The 21,972-nt window shown below is 39.8% G+C and overlaps 2 long non-coding RNA genes across 3 annotated transcripts; both read left to right on the forward strand.

Annotated features, from left to right (window-relative positions):
- The first annotated feature begins 5,609 nt into the window (after positions 1–5,609).
- On the forward strand, positions 5,610–17,812 carry LOC127115773 (uncharacterized). 2 transcript variants are annotated; one of them, XR_007800867.1, is made up of 4 exons: positions 5,610–5,646; positions 16,989–17,317; positions 17,501–17,634; positions 17,759–17,812. It is a non-coding gene; the product is annotated as an uncharacterized LOC127115773 (long non-coding RNA). The 2 variants fall into 2 exon arrangements; XR_007800866.1 differs by lacking the exon at positions 5,610–5,646 and adding an exon at positions 16,866–16,902.
- Positions 5,937–6,556, forward strand: LOC127115774 (uncharacterized). Its single transcript, XR_007800868.1, has 3 exons — positions 5,937–6,061; positions 6,245–6,378; positions 6,503–6,556. It is a non-coding gene; the product is annotated as an uncharacterized LOC127115774 (long non-coding RNA).
- Positions 17,813–21,972: the final 4,160 nt, after the last annotated feature.

Genomic DNA, 21,972 nt, shown 5'->3' on the forward strand with positions numbered 1-21,972 from the left:
TGAGGATCTCCTAAGTATCCTTTTGTCATTGTGAATGTTCACTTTATTTAAAAACAAATTATAAAAAATTTGATCGTTTAAAACAATGATATTTTCTTAATCAAAACATGCAAAACATTTGTTGAATAGAAACAGATAAGAGTGCCAATAATTGGATAAAAGGCTCAAATTTATTTGATAGAATGGTAGTCTGCAAATGGCAAGACTCCATAGATCTTTTCAAATTTGAAATTGGTGATATATATTGGAAAAGGGCTACATTGAACATAATGACCATTTCTCCACCAGTTCTGAATCCGATGTATTTGAAGCTTTGGCTGATAATGAGCAAGGATCTCTACGGACGACAGTTGTAGAACAAGGTCTTGTCAGGATGCAGTTACCTGCCAAATCCCTAATTTTTGCCTAGATTGCCCCAGGATGAGGTACTCAATCTAGCGGGATACATATATCATTATTATATATTTTTTGTGTCTCTAACTTTTGCCTGGATCGCCCTTTCGGGTTTTCAATCCACCGAGACGCTCATTTTTGCCTAAGCCGCCCTTTCGGGTTTTCAACTTAGCGAGCTATTTAGTTTTTATTTTTTTAGGCGAAGTATTTCTTGACTGCGTCTGAATTCACAGGACGAGTGAAATCCTCCCCATCCATAGTTGTAAGTATCAAAGCACCGCCTGAAAAGGCTCTCTTAACAACATACGGACCCTCATAGTTCGGAGTCCACTTGCCCCTGGAATCAGGCGCGAAAGACAAGACTTTCTTGAGCACAAGGTCACCTTCTCGAAACACACGAGGCTTGACCTTCTTATCAAAAGCTTTCTTCATCCTTTGCTGATATAACTGACCGTGGCACATGGCAACCAATCTCTTCTCTTCAATCAAGTTTAGCTGGTCCTAACGACTCTGAACCCATTCAGCATCAGTCAACTTGGCTTCCATCAAGACCCTCATTGACGGGATCTCCACCTCTACAGGGAGTACAACCTCCGATCTTGATTTAGCGATCATATCGTCAACGTACACCTCAATCTCCTTATGCATCATGTCATGGAACAAGGTAGTCATAGCTCGTTGATACGTGGCTCCGGCGTTCTTCAAACCGAAGGGCATCACTCGATAACAGAATGTTCCCCAAGGTGTGATGAATGTTGTCTTCTCCATATCCTCGGGTGCCATTTTAATCTGATTATATCCGGAAAATCCGTCCAAAAACGAGAAGACATTGAATTTAACTGTATTGTCTACCAACATATCAATGTGTGGTAGAGGGAAATCATCTTTCGGACTAGCTTTATTCAAGTCTCTATAGTCCACACACATCCGGACTTTTCCATCTTTCTTAGGCACGGGCACAATATTGGCCACCCATTGAGGATATATAGAAGTCACCAGGAACCCCGCATCAATTTGCTTCTGAACTTCTTCTTTGATCTTCACTGCCATATCAGGATGAGTTCTTCTGAGCTTCTGCTTTACAAGCACGCACTCAGGCTTTAAAGGTAGGAAATGTTGCACAATATCAGTATCTAGACCGGGCATGTCTTCATATGACCAAGCAAAGACGTCAACATATTCTCGTAGTAACTTAATCAACCCCTTCTTAACAGATTCTTCCAGAAGTGCTCCAATCTTTACCTCTCGCACACAATCTTCAGACCCCAAGTTGACTGTTTCCAGATTCTCAAGAGGCGGCTGAATGATCTTCTCTTCATGCTCAAGTAGACGGGTGATCTCATCAGGAATCTCTTTAACATCATCTTCCTCTGCCTCAAATACAGGGAATTCAAAATTGGGAGATGGTGTTGGGTCATTATGTTCAATGGGTTTAGAAATCAACCTGCATAATGATTTTTGGATATGAAAAGCTTTAGAATTCAAACAAGGCAAATCATTATGCAGATGAAAATATTGATTTTATTCTTATTTAGGGTTTTATGTGATCACCAATTTCATGCAAAAAGCAAAAAGGGAAAATAAATGGAAAAATAAACATTTAACATGAATTTATTGAATGAAAATATCATTGCATTTATGTTGCCAACAATGTTATCACTCCTCCTTTTGGCATGGGAGAAGGGTGTCGCACCTCGAAAAAAATGGGGATACGACTTCAAAGCGAAGCGCGATCGCACGCTCGCAATGATGGACTGAACAGAGTCGCCACCGAACTTTATTTATTCCTAAAAAGGAAAGGGGAAATATCGATAAAACCCAAGACAAAAGAAAGGATAAGATATGGTCATCGCAACCAATATCAGGGTTCGGGAGTCGATTACGCAAGGGGAAGGTATTAGCACCCCTCACGTCCGTTGTACTCAACGGGAACCATTAGGTCAGTTGTGTGCGTTAGTGTTAGTTGAAATATTAGGCTTTTCAATTTATTAGGTGGGAAAGAAAGAATAGAAGATAGAAGAAATGTTTTTGGATTTTTTTGACAAAGGACTAAACCTAAGTTTTTTATTAGTGGGCCTGACAAGATTTATAAATCCTGCTCCTACGTATCTCAAAAGAGAAATCAAGGCTTACGTAGTTCTGGGTAGAAAAATGTTTGTTTGTTGGTCGATTTTAGCGAAAGCTATACTGTATTAATCGAGGAAAACATTGTTTTACCCAAAACAGATGAGGAGTGGACGCATACCACACATCGAACGGATTTATAGATCTACATTCGGAAAAGCGTCATTTATCTCTACTCAACAATCGTGGTCGAAACATTGTTTTGTATCACTTAAGACAATATATCTTTCATTTATGAAAAAGGTTTTTGATTAATCGCACGGCGGCGAGAAAAGAGTTTGATCAGTTGGATGTATTTTGAGTGATGGCGAGAACTTGGATGAGCGAGATATACATCTCGAATCCTAGCCTCAGGAGTGCATGGTATACACCATGTTCCATTTCCATCTTTATTGAAAAAGTATTAAGATAGGAATTAGGTATTTTGAAGTTTGAAAGACGAGTACTTATGACCTACAAGCTCTTACAGCTTGGGTCTAATACTCGGGACTACGTCTGGACATTCCACCCAGGCAGTCTGTTTCTTTCCAATATTGCTAAGAAAATGATTCGGACATTTATGAATGTTTTGGAGGGAAGACGAATATTTATGGCTTGCAAGCTCTTACAGCTTGTGCCTAATATTCGGGATTACGACTGGACATTCCACCCAGGTAATCTTTTTCTTCCAACTCTAATAAGGAGATGGTTTGAGATGTTTATAGGCGTTTTGGAGGGAAGACGAATATTTATGGCTTGCAAGCTCTTACAGCTTGAGCCTAATATTCGGGATTACAACTGGATATTCCCTCCAGGTAACCTTTTTCTTCACGCTTTATTTAGAAGGTGATTTGAGGTATTTACGGATATTTTGGCGAGAAGACGAATATTTATGACTTGCAAGCTCTTACAGCTTGAGCCTAATATCCGGGATTACGACTGGACATTCCATCCAGGTAATCTTTTTCTTCACGCTTTATTAAGAAAATGATTTTTGAATATTAGAGAGAAGACGAATATTAACGGCTTACAAGCTCTTACAGCTTGAGCCTAATATTCGGGATTACGACTGGACATTCCATCCAGGTAACCTTTTTCTTCACGTTTTAATTAGAAAATGATTTGATTATTAAATTAAAACAATTAAAGTACCGAGGATTGAAATTATTGAAAGTTAAGTTGATGTTGCCTTAGAGCTCATTGTAAGAAGGCCCAAGAGTAAGCCATGAGAGGTTGATGGCGATGCTTAAAAGCAATCGACTTACAAGGGTATGGAAATGGGCTCGACGTTGAATCGAGAATTAAGTGATTATTATCATAATCTTTTTTGAATGGTTTTTTTTTCAATGAAATTTAGATGATTTATCATGATTGAAATACAACTCACATATAAAAATAAATGATCTGTACAAACGAGATAGCAAGCACGAGTAAAGACAAAAAAACCTAAGTTATATTAAAATAAAATAATAAAGAATGAAAAATAGAAACATGTTAGTTAAGTAGTAAGACCATATAAACAAATGTGAGAATTAAAGAAAATATGAGAATAAAAAAATGTGAGAAAATCCAAAATGCTAAAAACATCAAAACAAACACACCTGGGTATCGAACCCAGGACCAAAGAGAAATTGAGTTAACTCCACCTCCACCAGGCCAAGGACTACCAACTACCAACTTATGATCAATTAAAATACATAAACACAACTCTTCCACTCAAAAGATCAAAACAGCGAACAGCCAGATGTGGGCTGTTGGACTTGAAGTGAAATGAAGCCCAATGGAAATATTGGGAGAATCTCAACGGCCAACTCTAGCCGCATGGCTGTTGGGTGGAGATAACAAGGCTGACCATCATTAATGCCAACAGCCACTAGTTAATGAAAAGTTATGTATGGAAAAACCAAATGGCCATTAAATGGCACGGTAACCCTCACAGTGTTTCAAATGCCTTAAAATAAATAAAAGAAAAACAAACTGAAAGAAAATTAAACAAACAACATATTCGTTCATCTCCCACAAATAGCTACCAACCACACAAAGGGATGACTTAATGAGAAAAGCGATTACCGACGACGAACGAACGGATCCTTTCCCAGATGATGGAGGCGAAACGGTGCGAGTAGGTAGGTGCTTCTGAGCGCCGGAGATATCCCTTGAATGTTCTTTCCGAGTGCGGATCAAAGCGAGTTCGTGAGAAGCGATTAGGTGGAGGAAGCCGCTTCTTTTTTCGGTTAGGGTTTTTTCTTTGTATTCAATTCCTCTAGGTTTTTTTTTGAATCGCCTCCGCCGTCCCCCCCCCCCCCCCCCCCCTTCTCTCTCTCACTCGCTTCCTTTTATACTTGCAAATTAGGGTTTCGGTTGGTGTATGAAGATTCAAAAGAGAAAGCTCCAGAAAATCTTTTCTCTGCTCAAAATCACTTTTATCCTATTTGATGCTACAAATTGGGAAAGGTAACCTGAGCTCTTGCTTTTTCTTCGTCTGTTTCGTCTTGATTCCATTTTGAGTATTTTCTTGACATTTTAACGCTTTGGCTAATTGTACATTTTTTACTGCAGTGAAATCTGGGACATTCACTCCAAGCGACTTTGTTTCAAGAGAAAGTAGCCTAATGCCTCAGAAAAGAAATCCAAACCCAATGGAACTCGCTCGTGGCAAGTCTGGCGGAATCATAAGGGGTTTTGGTCACTCTTCTAACAGTGTGCAAAGGACTTCCACATGCCTATAATCGCGATTTGCAGGTAATTAGATAATCAAAGTGCATGTTTTATGTTCTGTTATCCATCCGTTGGAGTTGTTGATTTGAAAATGTTGTTTTCCAAAAATGAAAGAAGATTGGTTCCATTGTGCAGGATCGGTTCTTTTTGGAGGTTCGGATTTGAGCAGCAGAAAGGTCTTCCTTAGTCAAGCGAGTTGGAAACTGGAATTTTCCTAAATCAACTTGAACCAGCATGCCTATACAAGACCATGGTACCACCTTGCTCGATGAGTATAGCTAGCGTGTTTCATCCTCTGGGACATTCTGTTGGAATTATGAATGCTGTCTTTCTTGGCATATTGCTCCAGAACGGCATGACAGGAAGAATATACCGGTTGCAATGTTGGGAATCACCTGGGTATTTGGTGTTGTTTGAGCAGCACTTAATAAGGTACTGTTAGCGTGACCATAAAACTGGCTTAAACGAGTCATCTGATTTCCTTGATTGAGTTAGGTTTGACCAAGGTATCTCTGCAGGTTAGGCATCGTGCAAGACTTGGCTTTATTGAAGGATGAACTGGTCCTTCCTTGAAGCTTATTTGTAGGACTATGTAAGTCCATTACTTGCTATACCTGATGTTATTGTGTTGGACATTGTGTTGCTGTTTTGGTTTTTCTTGCAGGTTTCCTGAACTGTTGCTGCTGTTTTTGCATCCCAACTGTATAATACATCACCATCAGAAGTTCCATAATGTGTTTGACAGCGACATGCAATATAACCTCTTGCTCCATCCCATAAAACTTTTGAAGGATAGTTCATATGTCCAGGAAGCATTCTGAGTCTTCTACTTATTGTGATCAATTTTGTATGCTTTTCATCTCCATGTGTTCTCTCTTTCTTTTTTACTTGCATGACATGATTTGAATGACTGGTGGTGGCTGTTGCGTTCCAAAACATATTTAATAGAAACACTAAAAAATATGGTTTTCCACTTTGTTACTTGCACTTGCGCTTTGTGGAATCTAAGTTTTTCTCGTTGAACTTGCAGTTTCCATCGTGGAATCAAAGGGCGTCCGATGAGACTAGGCTAAACATGTACACACCGTCTTGAAAAATGATGGGTTCAAGCACGAAACTGACAAGACTTTGCTAGTTCCTCTCGAAGAGTCCTGCAACATGCGTGTGAGTTTACTCTCCCGAAAGAGAACTCGACTTTCATCATTTTTCCTTCTAGCATCTTCATAACCCGCTATATCCGCAGAATTCATCTTGCTTACAAAACTGCTTATCCCTTCATTCTGTGCAGGGACATGGACAATCAATCCCAAGTGGCTTCTACGAGCACGCTCAACTTCTTTTTTAGGTGCAGCCAGGATTATTTGGCATGAGGTTTAGTGAAACCGGCTGAACTGTCACAGGCTCGTTAGTATGCAGGCCTTCCCATGGATCTTAAATATCCTCTGAAGTAGTATTAGTGTTTTAGAGCAGTTTCCTAAGTCTTTTGTATCAACTTTTCAGCAACTCATTTTTCTGAATTTGATTCTTGTATCTTGTACGTGTAATATGTATGAACAATGGGAACATCATTTTCTATCTTATGCTCAGAATTTGGCACTTACCTCAACTGGGATATGAACTGTCTAGCATCCATTTTGTAAGAAGATATTCGAGCCAATCTTTTGAATGAACATTAAAATAGGTTCCAGAGTATGCTCCTCCGTTATTGCAAGGAAAAGCACTCTTGCCCATATATTTACTTCAAACTCCCATGCACTAAAGTCGCCGTTGTCATAATTTAGAGAAATATCAATGATCACTAATAAAGCTATGTGGGAAGTCATAAAGACTCTTGCAGAGCTTCGAATCATCCATACGACAATTGGCACAGCAATCCTTGTAACCACAACCAGAGAACCATCGTTTGCACAGTCGACCTTAATTTGCCACCATAATCCGTAAATTCGTGAGGCAACGCTGAAATGAAGAGCAAAAGAATTTCAAGAGGAATATCAAATGCGCACACCACAGAAGCAGCAGCTAGAAATGTAGAGTTTTGACATGTGATGACCCGCAAAATATGGTTTCCCAAGGCCTATTCGATGCGGCTGGGTAAACCGATGAAGTGTTATTCCTTTTTAAATCAATCATAAATTGATGTATATCCAAATTGTCCATTTTCTTCCAGCCCAACAAAATCCATCATTCTTAGTCATATTAAGCTCGCGTGCTTCCTTCACCGTCCTTGAGACCACTGGTTGGTAAAATTTCTCATGTCTTAGATGTTGCACTTCTCGACATTGCTCTAAGGCCATCAAAGGCGTAGTTGAACAGAAGACATGTGGAAAATTATTTTAACCATGCATGAATGAAATGATTGTAACATGAATAAAAGATCCTTCAATGCAAGTGACCGATTGATGGGGAAAAAAATTTAGGATCAAAATCGGGGTATGACAGTTGCCCCTATTTAAGCGTCTTCAACCAGAGAATATGAAGCAGGACACTCTTCATATGATCATAGTGGGAGATGATTAAATACTAAGAAGACCCGGATTTTGATCCTGAATCCCCATGACATGATGCGATATGATATGATATGCCATGATATGCATGGATATGCATGGATGCATGATTCTTTTTTTTTGTAATTTTTTATCTGCTAGGGATATGATGGACCCCTAACAGGAGATGCTACTAGACAGACCAATATGTGGGGAACACTGATGATCCACAGGGAGACAGACAAATGGTAAGTAACAACTTGCTGGGGAAACAGTCCTGCTGGAGAATCAGACACACACTGGGGAGTATTCAAAGTGAAATTTGATAAGCGACGCTTAGAATACAAGGGATTTTGGTAGTAAGTTCACACATGACTTACCGAACCCGAATAAAGGAAAAGATGCTACAACCAGTGCACATATGACCTGACAACGCTGGGGAATAATCATGGAGAAAAACTCTTCAGAACAGGTTCATGTATGACCTGACACCGGAATAAGGGTTCAACAACAGGTTCATACATGACCTGAATGGTATTGAACAAATAGGGAAAGAATCTTCAGAACAGGTTCAAGTATGACCTGACACCGGAATAAAAAGCTCAACAACAGGTTCAAACATGACCTGAATAGTATTGAACAAAAATTGGAAAAACTCTTCAGAGCAGGTTCAAGTATGACCTGACCCCGGAATAAAAGCTCAACAACAGGTTCAAACATGACCTGAATAGTATTGAACAAAAATTGGGAAAAAACTCTTCAGAGCAGGTTCAAGTATGACCTGACACCGGAATGAGGGTTCAACAACAGGTTCATACATGACCTGAATAGGATTGAACAAAGATCTTCAGAGCAGGTTCAAGTCTGACCGGACCCCGGAATAGAAGGTTCAACAATAGGTTCATACATGACCTGAATAGGATTGAACAAAGAAAGAAACAACTTCAGTACAGGTTCAAGTATGACCTGACACCGGAATAAAAAGGTTCAACAACAGGTTCATACATGACCTGAATAGGATTGAACACAGAATCTTCAGAGCAGGTTCAAGTATGACCGGACCCCGGAATAAAAAGGTTCAACAACAGGTTCATACATGACCTGAATAGGATTGAACAAAGAATCTTCAGAGCAGGTTCAAGTATGACCCGACCCCGGAATAAAAGTTCAATAACAGGTTCATACATGACCTGAATAGGATTGAACAAAGAATCTTCAGAGCAGGTTCAAGTATGACCGGACCCCGGAATAAAAGGGTTCAACAACAGGTTCAAACATGACCTGAATAGTATTGAACAAAAGTTGGAAAAACTCTTCAGAGCAGGTTCAAGTATGACCTGACACTGGAATAAGGGTTCAACAACAGGTTCATACATGACCTGAATGGTATTGAACAAAACAGATAAAAGTCTTCAGAGCAGGTTCAAGTATGACCGGACCCCGAAATAAAAAGGTTCAACAACAGGTTCATACATGACCTGAATAGGATTGAACAAAGAATCTTCAGAGCTGGTTCAAGTATGACCGGACCCCGGAATAGCAACAATTTGGACTTTGACCGTAAGCAATGGACTACAACCAGCTTTTAACGGATTTTGCCAACAACAATTGGACTTGAAAATGACCGGGAAAACCGGATGTTGGTTTAGGGATACCAAAGACAAGCTGGAATTAGAGGTCAAAGGATCTAGGATCGACAACAAGACCTGGATCAATGCAAAATGAGCACGAAGTACATTTCGGCTATGCATGATTTGAATTTCCTTTTATGCATGATATATGAATGATCATGATTATGAGAATGCTGACACTGGGCAGACTGGGAGTTTGTAAAGCTTTTTATGGAAGCTCATGATTCCTCAACACCGAGAACTCAACCAAATATTTTATGATAGATGTTGTCAAAGGAGGATTCTATCCAGTTTGATGGCCACAGCTTAGCCAATGGATCCTTTTGGAGGATTAATGAATCGTGCTAGCATAATTTTCGGGCACTCGTCTTAAACTCGATAGTTGTTGACGTATGGCAGAATTTGTTTGAGCAGTTTGAAAGCACGAAGAAAAAGGTTCTGCCCCTCTGTGGCTCATCTTGCCCCAGTTTGTTGAGACTTTGGCAATGTTCACTTTGAAAGTGGGTTTGGAAACAACTTTCCATGAGACTACCTCGAGATGGCTTGCCCCAAGTGTTTGAAACTTGCAATGGTCCAACTTGACTAACCAAATGTCGGAACGGTAGACTTTTGACTGATTGTCCTTTGGATAACTGGACTTACCGAGCTCTGAGGTGGTTTGCCCCAGTCTAAGTCTTGAAGCAAATTACTCTTGGCTAACTGAGCCTTGGAGTGATTGGACTTACTGAGCTCCGAGGTGGCTTGCCCCGGTCTGATTCTTGAAGCAGATTACTCTTGCCTTGAGGACCCTTAGAGTGATTAGTTCGAATTAACTGATGCTCAAAGTGATTTGCCCTTGACTAGACTTCTTTCACTCCATCAAGTTCCTCAACTGTGTATTGAATTTCTTTGATGCTGAGTGTTGACTCGCAAATAAGATTGTTCATTCAAAAATGGTAATTTTAATTCAATGCTTATGCAAAAATTTGAAATCAAAGTTTATTGATATGAATGGGTGAAATAGAGTGAACGGGTCAATGATAAGAACACAATGGTGATCAAGTCATTCACAGTATGCAAGTTGGTGCTATCAAATGATTAACAAAAATCGTTTGGAGTCAAGTTAACACAACCTTGTTATAGTATGCTTTCAAAATAAACCCTGCCTCAATTAGGTCTTTTAAGGGTTGTAACGTGGTCTGGTTCACGGTTTTTTGAAACAAAAGGATATAAGGCTCAAAATTTATTTTTACCCACCCCTTCTTCTTGATGATCTCCAATTCCTATGTTCAGTTAATTCAATACACGCATTCGACTTCCAAGAGGGTTCGAAGGTGTGATGGGGATTCAAGACGAATTTTCTTGAAATGGCAGTCCCCTTATTTTATTTTTGTTAAGGATTTAATGACCTCTTTTGATTGATTTTCTTTATTCCCTAATTTTGCCTGGACTGCTTCTTTAAAGCTTTCGGTCCACCGGGATGCCCTAACTTTTGCCTAAGTCATTTTGTGGTATTTGACTTAGCGAGCTTTTTTCAATCTCTTTTTTTAAAAAAAAGGTGTTGACTGCCATATTATTGGTGGATAAGGATCAACCAACACTAATTTTAGCTTTTCTCAACCTTTTCGACACTTCAACACGTGCGCGAAGGATAACATGTGGTTGAACCTAAATGGAGGGTGTATATATGGACGATTTTTGAAAGATCGACTGCATGATCAAACTACCTGAACACAACTACCCTGCCTCAGGTTAAGATTAAGGGTTTTAGATCCGAAATAAACACCAACTTCCAGGCTCAAAGTGGTTGACTAGGGATTAACTCCTTATCTCTTCAGTGTTTGGGGATTTGAAACAATGCCTTACATCATCGGCAAGGTTTTCTTCAAAAGCATACCACAACAATTTCAGGTGTTTCGTTTTCATCATCCTCCCTCCAATCTTTGTTAACACATCGGTTTGATAAACAAAAGTGAATGAGAGGAGTATTTTTGTTTTTTAACATAAATGAAAAACGAGTGAATACGAATGGATCAATTCAAAAGATGCATAAACATTTCATTAATCTTACCAATTCAGATAAAACAACAATGTTTAAAAGCAAATAACAACCAACATGCAAAGAAACTACAAAAGAAGTGTTGAAACAACCAAATGATTGCCAGCTTTGGGGAATGACTTCTTCAAACTTGAAGGTTGGGATCAACAAGCTTTTTGACATTGGCATGATGATCCTCAAATTCTTTTCCTTCAATCTCATTGTTGAACGCAACCCTCTTGGATCCACTACTCACTTCTCCTTTTCTTTCATTGGTATGGGTCGTGACATTGGAAATCCAAGGCGGTATCTCAATGCTCTTACCAGGAAACAATGATAGCTCATTAGCCACATCCCTGACATCTTCCTTGTGGAACAAAACCTTGAGGGTTTTCAAGGGTCCTTTCCCTTTCTCATTACCTGGCCCAGAAATCAAGGTATATGTACTTGACCCTTCCTCCTTGAGTGTTGGTGACCTTATGTCAATCAATCTTTGCAGCTTGAGCTTAAAACTCTTGCATTCCTCGATGGAGTGCCCCATTGTTCCAGTATGGTATTCGCACTTGATCTTCGGGTGATCTTCTTCAAAGACTAAACTCTTCTTGTTAATCAGTCCTCGTACCAAGGCTTTTAGCGCACAACAAGAATCTAGGTTATGTCCCAATGCCCCTTTATGGAATTCACATGTTGCATTTGGATTGTACCATGGCAGGTATGGTGACACAGGCGTGAGAGCTCGAGGGGTCACCAAAGCATTCTGGATCAGTAGCGGGTAGAGCTTGCTATATGGCACCGGAATCGAGTCATTGTGATCCTTGTTCCTCTTGTTCTGATTCTGATTTTTGTTTTGAACCTGGTTTTGGTGACTTTGAGGAGCAATAGCCAGAGGATGTTGATGATGACGCCTTGAGGGAGGTCCATATACTGGTAAATGAGGAGTTGCCACATAACATTTCCCTTGACTTGGGGTAACACCAGATGGATGTGGCGTAGTAGCTCTCTTTGTTGCAGCAGTGTATATTGGGTGACCCTCTTTTCCCAACAAGACTTGCAGGGTTTCCAAGACCCATCTCATTTGGCTCTTCAAAAGATTAAGTTCCCCCTTCAGCGTTTCTTGGCTTTTCCTTAGCTCGTCCATCATCCCCTGAGACATGGTTCTTTGCTCTTCGCGTGTTGAGAATCACTTTGCTTCACGGACAAAAGATGGATGAGTTTTTTGGTATTTTGTCTGGAGAATGACATGAAATGCATGATGACAAATGCATATGCAATGGTATATGAATGGATGCAATGCATGCCATGCACATTTGTGTTTTTTTTTTTTTTTTTACACGGGTTCAAAAGTCCGAGGTACTGATAAATTTGATTGTTTTCCAAGAATAGGTTCTCACCGGGTAAGATCTAAGGTTTTTGAAAAAGTTCCTAGAGTCATGGATCCATTAGACTGTTTGCTACCTACGGCAACTTACTTGCCGGGCATCAACTCCATCTAAAGAATCTACTCTAAGTGAGGTTCTCGCATCGATCCAACGAGAAATACATCTCGCAGACCCACACTACGCAACCATCTTTCCTAGTTGGGCAAAGAACTAAGGTTCTACAAATGGTTCTCAGAGTCATGGATCCTAAAGAAAACATCGAAGCTTACGGCAACTTACTTGCCGAGCGACGACATCCTCTCAAGAATCTACTCTAAGTGAGGTTCTCGTACCGACCCAACGAGAAATACATCTCGCGGACCCGCACTACTCAACCTCGTCCTATCTTATGTCTTTACTCGAGACTCGGGTAAAAAGTCTTTCCCACAAGGTTTGCAATCAGAGTCTCTCCAAGGACCAAAGCATATCGAACCAATATAACAGATTATAGCAATATGACAATAAAGATAACAAAATCAATAAAGAAAAGCCACATAGGTAAACACACAAAGGCACACAAACGACCTAACTAGGCTTGACTCGCTTAGGAAGAGTTTTTCCCCAGCAGAGTCGCCATCTGTCGCACCTCGAAAAAAATGGGGATACGACTTCAAAGCGAAGCGCGATCGCACGCTCGCAATGATGGACTGAACAGAGTCGCCACCGAACTTTATTTATTCCTAAAAAGGAAAGGGGAAATATCGATAAAACCCAAGACAAAAGAAAGGATAAGATATGGTCATCGCAACCAATATCAGGGTTCGGGAGTCGATTACGCAAGGGGAAGGTATTAGCACCCCTCACGTCCGTTGTACTCAACGGGAACCATTAGGTCAGTTGTGTGCGTTAGTGTTAGTTGAAATATTAGGCTTTTCAATTTATTAGGTGGGAAAGAAAGAATAGAAGATAGAAGAAATGTTTTTGGATTTTTTTGACAAAGGACTAAACCTAAGTTTTTTATTAGTGGGCCTGACAAGATTTATAAATCCTGCTCCTACGTATCTCAAAAGAGAAATCAAGGCTTACGTAGTTCTGGGTAGAAAAATGTTTGTTTGTTGGTCGATTTTAGCGAAAGCTATACTGTATTAATCGAGGAAAACATTGTTTTACCCAAAACAGATGAGGAGTGGACGCATACCACACATCGAACGGATTTATAGATCTACATTCGGAAAAGCGTCATTTATCTCTACTCAACAATCGTGGTCGAAACATTGTTTTGTATCACTTAAGACAATATATCTTTCATTTATGAAAAAGGTTTTTGATTAATCGCACGGCGGCGAGAAAAGAGTTTGATCAGTTGGATGTATTTTGAGTGATGGCGAGAACTTGGATGAGCGAGATATACATCTCGAATCCTAGCCTCAGGAGTGCATGGTATACACCATGTTCCATTTCCATCTTTATTGAAAAAGTATTAAGATAGGAATTAGGTATTTTGAAGTTTGAAAGACGAGTACTTATGACCTACAAGCTCTTACAGCTTGGGTCTAATACTCGGGACTACGTCTGGACATTCCACCCAGGCAGTCTGTTTCTTTCCAATATTGCTAAGAAAATGATTCGGACATTTATGAATGTTTTGGAGGGAAGACGAATATTTATGGCTTGCAAGCTCTTACAGCTTGTGCCTAATATTCGGGATTACGACTGGACATTCCACCCAGGTAATCTTTTTCTTCCAACTCTAATAAGGAGATGGTTTGAGATGTTTATAGGCGTTTTGGAGGGAAGACGAATATTTATGGCTTGCAAGCTCTTACAGCTTGAGCCTAATATTCGGGATTACAACTGGATATTCCCTCCAGGTAACCTTTTTCTTCACGCTTTATTTAGAAGGTGATTTGAGGTATTTACGGATATTTTGGCGAGAAGACGAATATTTATGACTTGCAAGCTCTTACAGCTTGAGCCTAATATCCGGGATTACGACTGGACATTCCATCCAGGTAATCTTTTTCTTCACGCTTTATTAAGAAAATGATTTTTGAATATTAGAGAGAAGACGAATATTAACGGCTTACAAGCTCTTACAGCTTGAGCCTAATATTCGGGATTACGACTGGACATTCCATCCAGGTAACCTTTTTCTTCACGTTTTAATTAGAAAATGATTTGATTATTAAATTAAAACAATTAAAGTACCGAGGATTGAAATTATTGAAAGTTAAGTTGATGTTGCCTTAGAGCTCATTGTAAGAAGGCCCAAGAGTAAGCCATGAGAGGTTGATGGCGATGCTTAAAAGCAATCGACTTACAAGGGTATGGAAATGGGCTCGACGTTGAATCGAGAATTAAGTGATTATTATCATAATCTTTTTTGAATGGTTTTTTTTTCAATGAAATTTAGATGATTTATCATGATTGAAATACAACTCACATATAAAAATAAATGATCTGTACAAACGAGATAGCAAGCACGAGTAAAGACAAAAAAACCTAAGTTATATTAAAAATAAAATAATAAAGAATGAAAAATAGAAACATGTTAGTTAAGTAGTAAGACCATATAAACAAATGTGAGAATTAAAGAAAATATGAGAATAAAAAAAATGTGAGAAAATCCAAAATGCTAAAAACATCAAAACAAACACACCTGGGTATCGAACCCAGGACCAAAGAGAAATTGAGTTAACTCCACCTCCACCAGGCCAAGGACTACCAACTGCCAACTTATGATCAATTAAAATACATAAACACAACTCTTCCACTCAAAAGATCAAAACAGCGAACAGCCAGATGTGGGCTGTTGGACTTGAAGTGAAATGAAGCCCAATGGAAATATTGGGAGAATCTCAACGGCCAACCCTAGCCGCATGGCTGTTGGGTGGAGATAACAAGGCTGACCATCATTAATGCCAACAGCCACTAGTTAATGAAAAGTTATGTATGGAAAAACCAAATGGCCATTAAATGGCACGGTAACCCTCACAGTGTTTCAAATGCCTTAAAATAAATAAAAGAAAAACAAACTGAAAGAAAATTAAACAAACAACATATTCGTTCATCTCCCACAAATAGCTACCAACCACACAAAGGGATGACTTAATGAGAAAAGCGATTACCGACGACGAACGAACGGATCCTTTCCCAGATGATGGAGGCGAAACGGTGCGAGTAGGTAGGTGCTTCTGAGCGCCGGAGATATCCCTTGAATGTTCTTTCCGAGTGCGGATCAAAGCGAGTTCGTGAGAAGCGATTAGGTGGAGGAAGCCGCTTCTTTTTTCGGTTAGGGTTTTTTCTTTGTATTCAATTCCTCTAGGTTTTTTTTTGAATCGCCTCCGCCGTCCCCCCCCCCCTTCTCTCTCTCACTCGCTTCCTTTTATACTTGCAAATTAGGGTTTCGGTTGGTGTATGAAGATTCAAAAGAGAAAGCTCCAGAAAATCTTTTCTCTGCTCAAAATCACTTTTATCCTATTTGATGCTACAAATTGGGAAAGGTAACCTGAGCTCTTGCTTTTTCTTCGTCTGTTTCGTCTTGATTCCATTTTGAGTATTTTCTTGACATTTTAACGCTTTGGCTAATTGTACATTTTTTACTGCAGTGAAATCTGGGACATTCACTCCAAGCGACTTTGTTTCAAGAGAAAGCAGCCTAATGCCTCAGAAAAGAAATCCAAACCCAATGGAACTCGCTCGTGGCAAGTCTGGCGGAATCATAAGGGGTTTTGGTCACTCTTCTAACAGTGTGCAAAGGACTTCCACATGCCTATAATCGCGATTTGCAGGTAATTAGATAATCAAAGTGCATGTTTTATGTTCTGTTATCCATCCGTTGGAGTTGTTGATTTGAAAATGTTGTTTTCCAAAAATGAAAGAAGATTGGTTCCATTGTGTAGGATCGGTTCTTTTTGGAGGTTCGGATTTGAGCAGCAGAAAGGTCTTCCTTAGTCAAGCGAGTTGGAAACTGGAATTTTCCTAAATCAACTTGAACCAGCATGCCTATACAAGACCATGGTACCACCTTGCTCGATGAGTATAGCTAGCGTGTTTCATCCTCTGGGACATTCTGTTGGAATTATGAATGCTGTCTTTCTTGGCATATTGCTCCAGAACGGCATGACAGGAAGAATATACCGGTTGCAATGTTGGGAATCACCTGGGTATTTGGTGTTGTTTGAGCAGCACTTAATAAGGTACTGTTAGCGTGACCATAAAACTGGCTTAAACGAGTCATCTGATTTCCTTGATTGAGTTAGGTTTGACCAAGGTATCTCTGCAGGTTAGGCATCGTGCAAGACTTGGCTTTATTGAAGGATGAACTGGTCCTTCCTTGAAGCTTCTTTGTAGGACTATGTAAGTCCATTACTTGCTATGCCTGATGTTATTGTGTTGGACATTGTGTTGCTGTTTTGGTTTTTCTTGCAGGTTTCCTGAACTGTTGCTGCTGTTTTTGCATCCCAACTGTATAATACATCACCATCAGAAGTTCCATAATGTGTTTGACAGCGACATGCAATATAACCTCTTGCTCCATCCCATAAAACTTTTGAAGGATAGTTCATATGTCCAGGAAGCATTCTGAGTCTTCTACTTATTGTGATCAATTTTGTATGCTTTTCATCTCCATGTGTTCTCTCTTTCTTTTTTACTTGCATGACATGATTTGAATGACTGGTGGTGGCTGTTGCGTTCCAAAACATATTTAATAGAAACACTAAAAAATATGGTTTTCCACTTTGTTACTTGCACTTGCGCTTTGTGGAATCTAAGTTTTTCTCGTTGAACTTGCAGTTTCCATCGTGGAATCAAAGGGCGTCCGATGAGACTAGGCTAAACATGTACACACCGTCTTGAAAAATGATGGGTTCAAGCACGAAACTGACAAGACTTTGCTAGTTCCTCTCGAAGAGTCCTGCAACATGCGTGTGAGTTTACTCTCCCGAAAGAGAACTCGGCTTTCATCATTTTTCCTTCTAGCATCTTCATAACCCGCTATATCCGCAGAATTCATCTTGCTTACAAAACTGCTTATCCCTTCATTCTGTGCAGGGACATGGACAATCAATCCCAAGTGGCTTCTACGAGCACGCTCAACTTCTTTTTTAGGTGCAGCCAGGATTATTTGGCATGAGGTTCAGTGAAACCGGCTGAACTGTCACAGGCTCGTTAGTATGCAGGCCTTCCCATGGATCTTAAATATCCTCTGAAGTAGTATTAGTGTTTTAGAGCAGTTTCCTAAGTCTTTTGTATCAACTTTTCAGCAACTCATTTTTCTGAATTTGATTCTTGTATCTTGTACGTGTAATATGTATGAACAATGGGAACATCATTTTCTATCTTATGCTCAGAATTTGGCACTTACCTCAACTGGGATATGAACTGTCTAGCATCCATTTTGTAAGAAGATATTCGAGCCAATCTTTTGAATGAACATTAAAATAGGTTCCAGAGTATGCTCCTCCGTTATTGCAAGGAAAAGCACTCTTGCCCATATATTTACTTCAAACTCCCATGCACTAAAGTCGCCGTTGTCATAATTTAGAGAAATATCAATGATCACTAATAAAGCTATGTGGGAAGTCATAAAGACTCTTGCAGAGCTTCGAATCATCCATACGACAATTGGCACAGCAATCCTTGTAACCACAACCAGAGAACCATCGTTTGCACAGTCGACCTTAATTTGCCACCATAATCCGTAAATTCGTGAGGCAACGCTGAAATGAAGAGCAAAAGAATTTCAAGAGGAATATCAAATGCGCACACCACAGAAGCAGCAACTAGAAATGTAGAGTTTTGACATGTGATGACCCGCAAAATATGGTTTCCCAAGGCCTATTCGATGCGGCTGAGTAAACCGATGAAGTGTTATTCCTTTTTAAATCAATCATAAATTGATGTATATCCAAATTGTCCATTTTCTTCCAGCCCAACAAAATCCATCATTCTTAGTCATATTAAGCTCGCGTGCTTCCTTCACCGTCCTTGAGACCACTGGTTGGTAAAATTTCTCATGTCTTAGATGTTGCACTTCTCGACGTTGCTCTAAGGCCATCAAAGGCGTAGTTGAACAGAAGACATGTGGAAAATTATTTTAACCATGCATGAATGAAATGACTGTAACATGAATAAAAGATCCTTCAATGCAAGTGACCGATTGATGGGGAAAAAAATTTAGGATCAAAATCGGGGTATGACAAAGGGTTTTTAAACAAAGTGATTATTACGTTGACTTATGGACAACTGTTGGAATATCCACAGCGACCCAATTATTGCAGACCCCTTCAGGGATGATGAAATTGCCAGAATCCTCTGTATCTTCTTCTAAAACGGCAGCAGTCTCCTCATCTAGACCAGTGTGGATGAAACCTCCACTCTTGAATAACCCTTGCTTGTTGAAAGTACCAGAAGAAAAAACCTATGCCAGCCCGGGACTCGTTGTCTTCTAACTCAATCATTTTTCCTAAACCAGTGGTTGCACCACGCTCAATGGCCAACTTTGCATCTTTGTAGGAAGCAAATGAAGGAGTTCTCTTCTCAATAGGCTCAGCTATATATAAATCTTGGAAAGGAGTTCCAACTTCAACCTCAGCATCTATATAAGAGAAGGAAGACAAATGGCTAACCAGGAGAGCCCTTTCTCCCTCTACCACCACCAGCTTCTTGTTTTTCACGAATTTCAATTTCTGGTGTAGGGTGGACGTCACGGCGTCTGCCTCGTGAATCCATGGTCCGCCTCTTGCTCTAAATGATCCATCAGTCTTGAAATGCTGGCTCTAGTATAGTACCGGTAAGTCAGCTTGTCTTCAAAATAAATGAAGGACACAGAGTTAGACCACAGGGCAAGGGACCGGAAACAAAACCTGTTTATGCATATGATGCATGCAATGTTTGTGCATATGATTTGTTTTTTTATTTCAAAGGAACTTTAGATTTTTATTTGCAAATTCTGGAAATATTAAGCATTTTATCACATATGGAAATATCACATCAAATAATATCAGGGAAAAGAAGTGCAGCGTTGTCAATCATATACAAGAGAAAAGGAAAATAATCGTCTTATGGATCCCTAGAAACAATCATCTAAAGCTCGGGACATAGGAAGATAAGATGCGCAAAGCCTCTTCACCTCCCTCTCGTAGGCTGCCTCCATATCGGCCTTCTCTTTGGCGAGTCGATCATACCTCCTCTTCCAGAACTTAGAAGACTGAGGAAGTAGAGAAGTCCATACATCATCAGGGTCATCAATAACCCGATGCTCAAGAAACTCAATCAAAGCATCCTTCTCATTAATCTGCTGAAGCAACTCTTCACGTTCACGGATCCAGGCACGTGAACGGTCTTCGTTTCTCAACTCCTCTACTCCTTGATTAGGGAGGGTTGAAGGCCCAGCCATAATCATAGGTGTAGGTCTCGGATACTCGTAAGGCATGAGATACTCAGACGCCCTCTTCCTAACCCAAACAGTGTAAGGCTCCAAAGCGATGCAATTCTTAGGACCCAACTCTTTCCTTCCTTTCTTATGAATCTTGCGCCAAGCGCGGACCATCCTAGCTTTCAAGCCTTGGGGATCTTTACTGTCATACCCCGATTTTGACCCTGAAAATTCTCCCCATTTCAATCTGTTTAAGCACATCTTCATATCCTTTGGATAGTTATGCATCTACTCATGGTAATCAAAATAATGAATATGAAGAAATTGGCCATAGGAATGAGGATGGTTTTGGTTGATGTTTCCAAATTTTGTTTTGATGCTTCACTGAATGTGGTAGGCCATAAGAAATATGTTTCAACTGATGCGTCTGATGGGAGCAGCCGGGAAAAGACTTTTGGGCAGTTCTAAGAAAAACTGTTGATTGTAATGCTACTCAAAAGCAGAATTTGTGGTCGGCATTTGAGATGCCACTTGATATTATAATTGACAAGTGCTTAATTCAAAAAATCATGGTTGAATACAATTATGTCAGCAAATTAATCATCAATGTGCTTAAGGAGGCGTTTAAGTTGCAAAAGTATCTTTTAGCACTGCGGCAGTTTTATTTTATGGAATTGGCAGGTTGGGCAGATTTGTTTATCCCGTCACTTTGGTAACATAAGTAGTTTCTTTTACAAAAGCTAATGAGAGACTTCCAGAAATTTAAGGACTATTTGAATTGTCAATCCAGAAATCTTCCTGTGAAGCAAGACACCAATAAGGCTAGTTTGTTTGTATACATGAAAGAACATGGAAAATTACAATATCAATAGATGTACTTCAAGCAGCAACATTGGAAACAAATAGACAAAACACACTGATAAACTACATCTCTAATTGGGGGACATCATATGCTGCTTAAAGTTTCTCTAGTGTTTGCAAAACGCATGATTTGCTCTTAATGAAGGAGACCTTCACCCTACTGCAAAAAGCAAAGATGCTCATAAGGGACCATTTATTCACTGCTGCTGCACTGAAGGGCTCTTCAATGCTGGTTAATTAGTAGTGATGAGGAAAAGAGAATTCACCCGAGGACCATTCCAAGGAGAGCATTCGGCATGCTTTTAGCTGGGATTCCCACACTACGGCAATATTCCATCGTCTTTTGAAATTTTCAATTCGGTTACATCAGTGACAAATCTTTTGGATCCATCAATGTCGTTATTGGCTGTCTTTGGCGGCGACACTGTCAAAGTATTCTGGACAAGGCATGGAAGAGTTTAAAAATGAGGTTTTTGTGATTTCAAAATTCCAACACAACTCTTGAGAGGATTTTAGGTTGCTGCATTAAAGGAGATGAGAATATGTTAATGTATGAGTATTTTCCTAACATAAGCTTAGGCTCCTTCATGCTTATTCTCATGACCACAATTTCTTGTAGCCGTCATTATTGTTTTAAAGTTGGAAAATGGTAGATTTGGATGTGGAGCACCGTTCTCTTCTCTGGAGGAATCTTGGTTTGACTGCTGCATCATTTTACCTGAAGTCACAAATAAATAACATGAGGGTAATATTGAGCTATAGAATGGCAATTGCAGTTAAGCGACTCTCAAAGTATTCGACGGCAAGCTTTTCGACTCTTCTGTCATACCTGCGATCCTTGTACAACAGCATCATCTCATTCTCCATTTGAAACACATGTTGCCAATTATGCTAGCATGCCAGCCTAACCGAGTCCAACTTGACCGGTTATAATACAAACCTGCGACAAACAATGATTAACATAACAGCAGTACAACAGCCGGCATAAAGTAATAAACCGACAGCAACAAGTAACATCAGCTCGGAA

The sequence above is a fragment of the Lathyrus oleraceus genome, chromosome 1 (assembly GCF_024323335.1).
Source record: "Lathyrus oleraceus cultivar Zhongwan6 chromosome 1, CAAS_Psat_ZW6_1.0, whole genome shotgun sequence".
NCBI classification, from domain to species: Eukaryota; Viridiplantae; Streptophyta; class Magnoliopsida; order Fabales; family Fabaceae; genus Lathyrus; species Lathyrus oleraceus.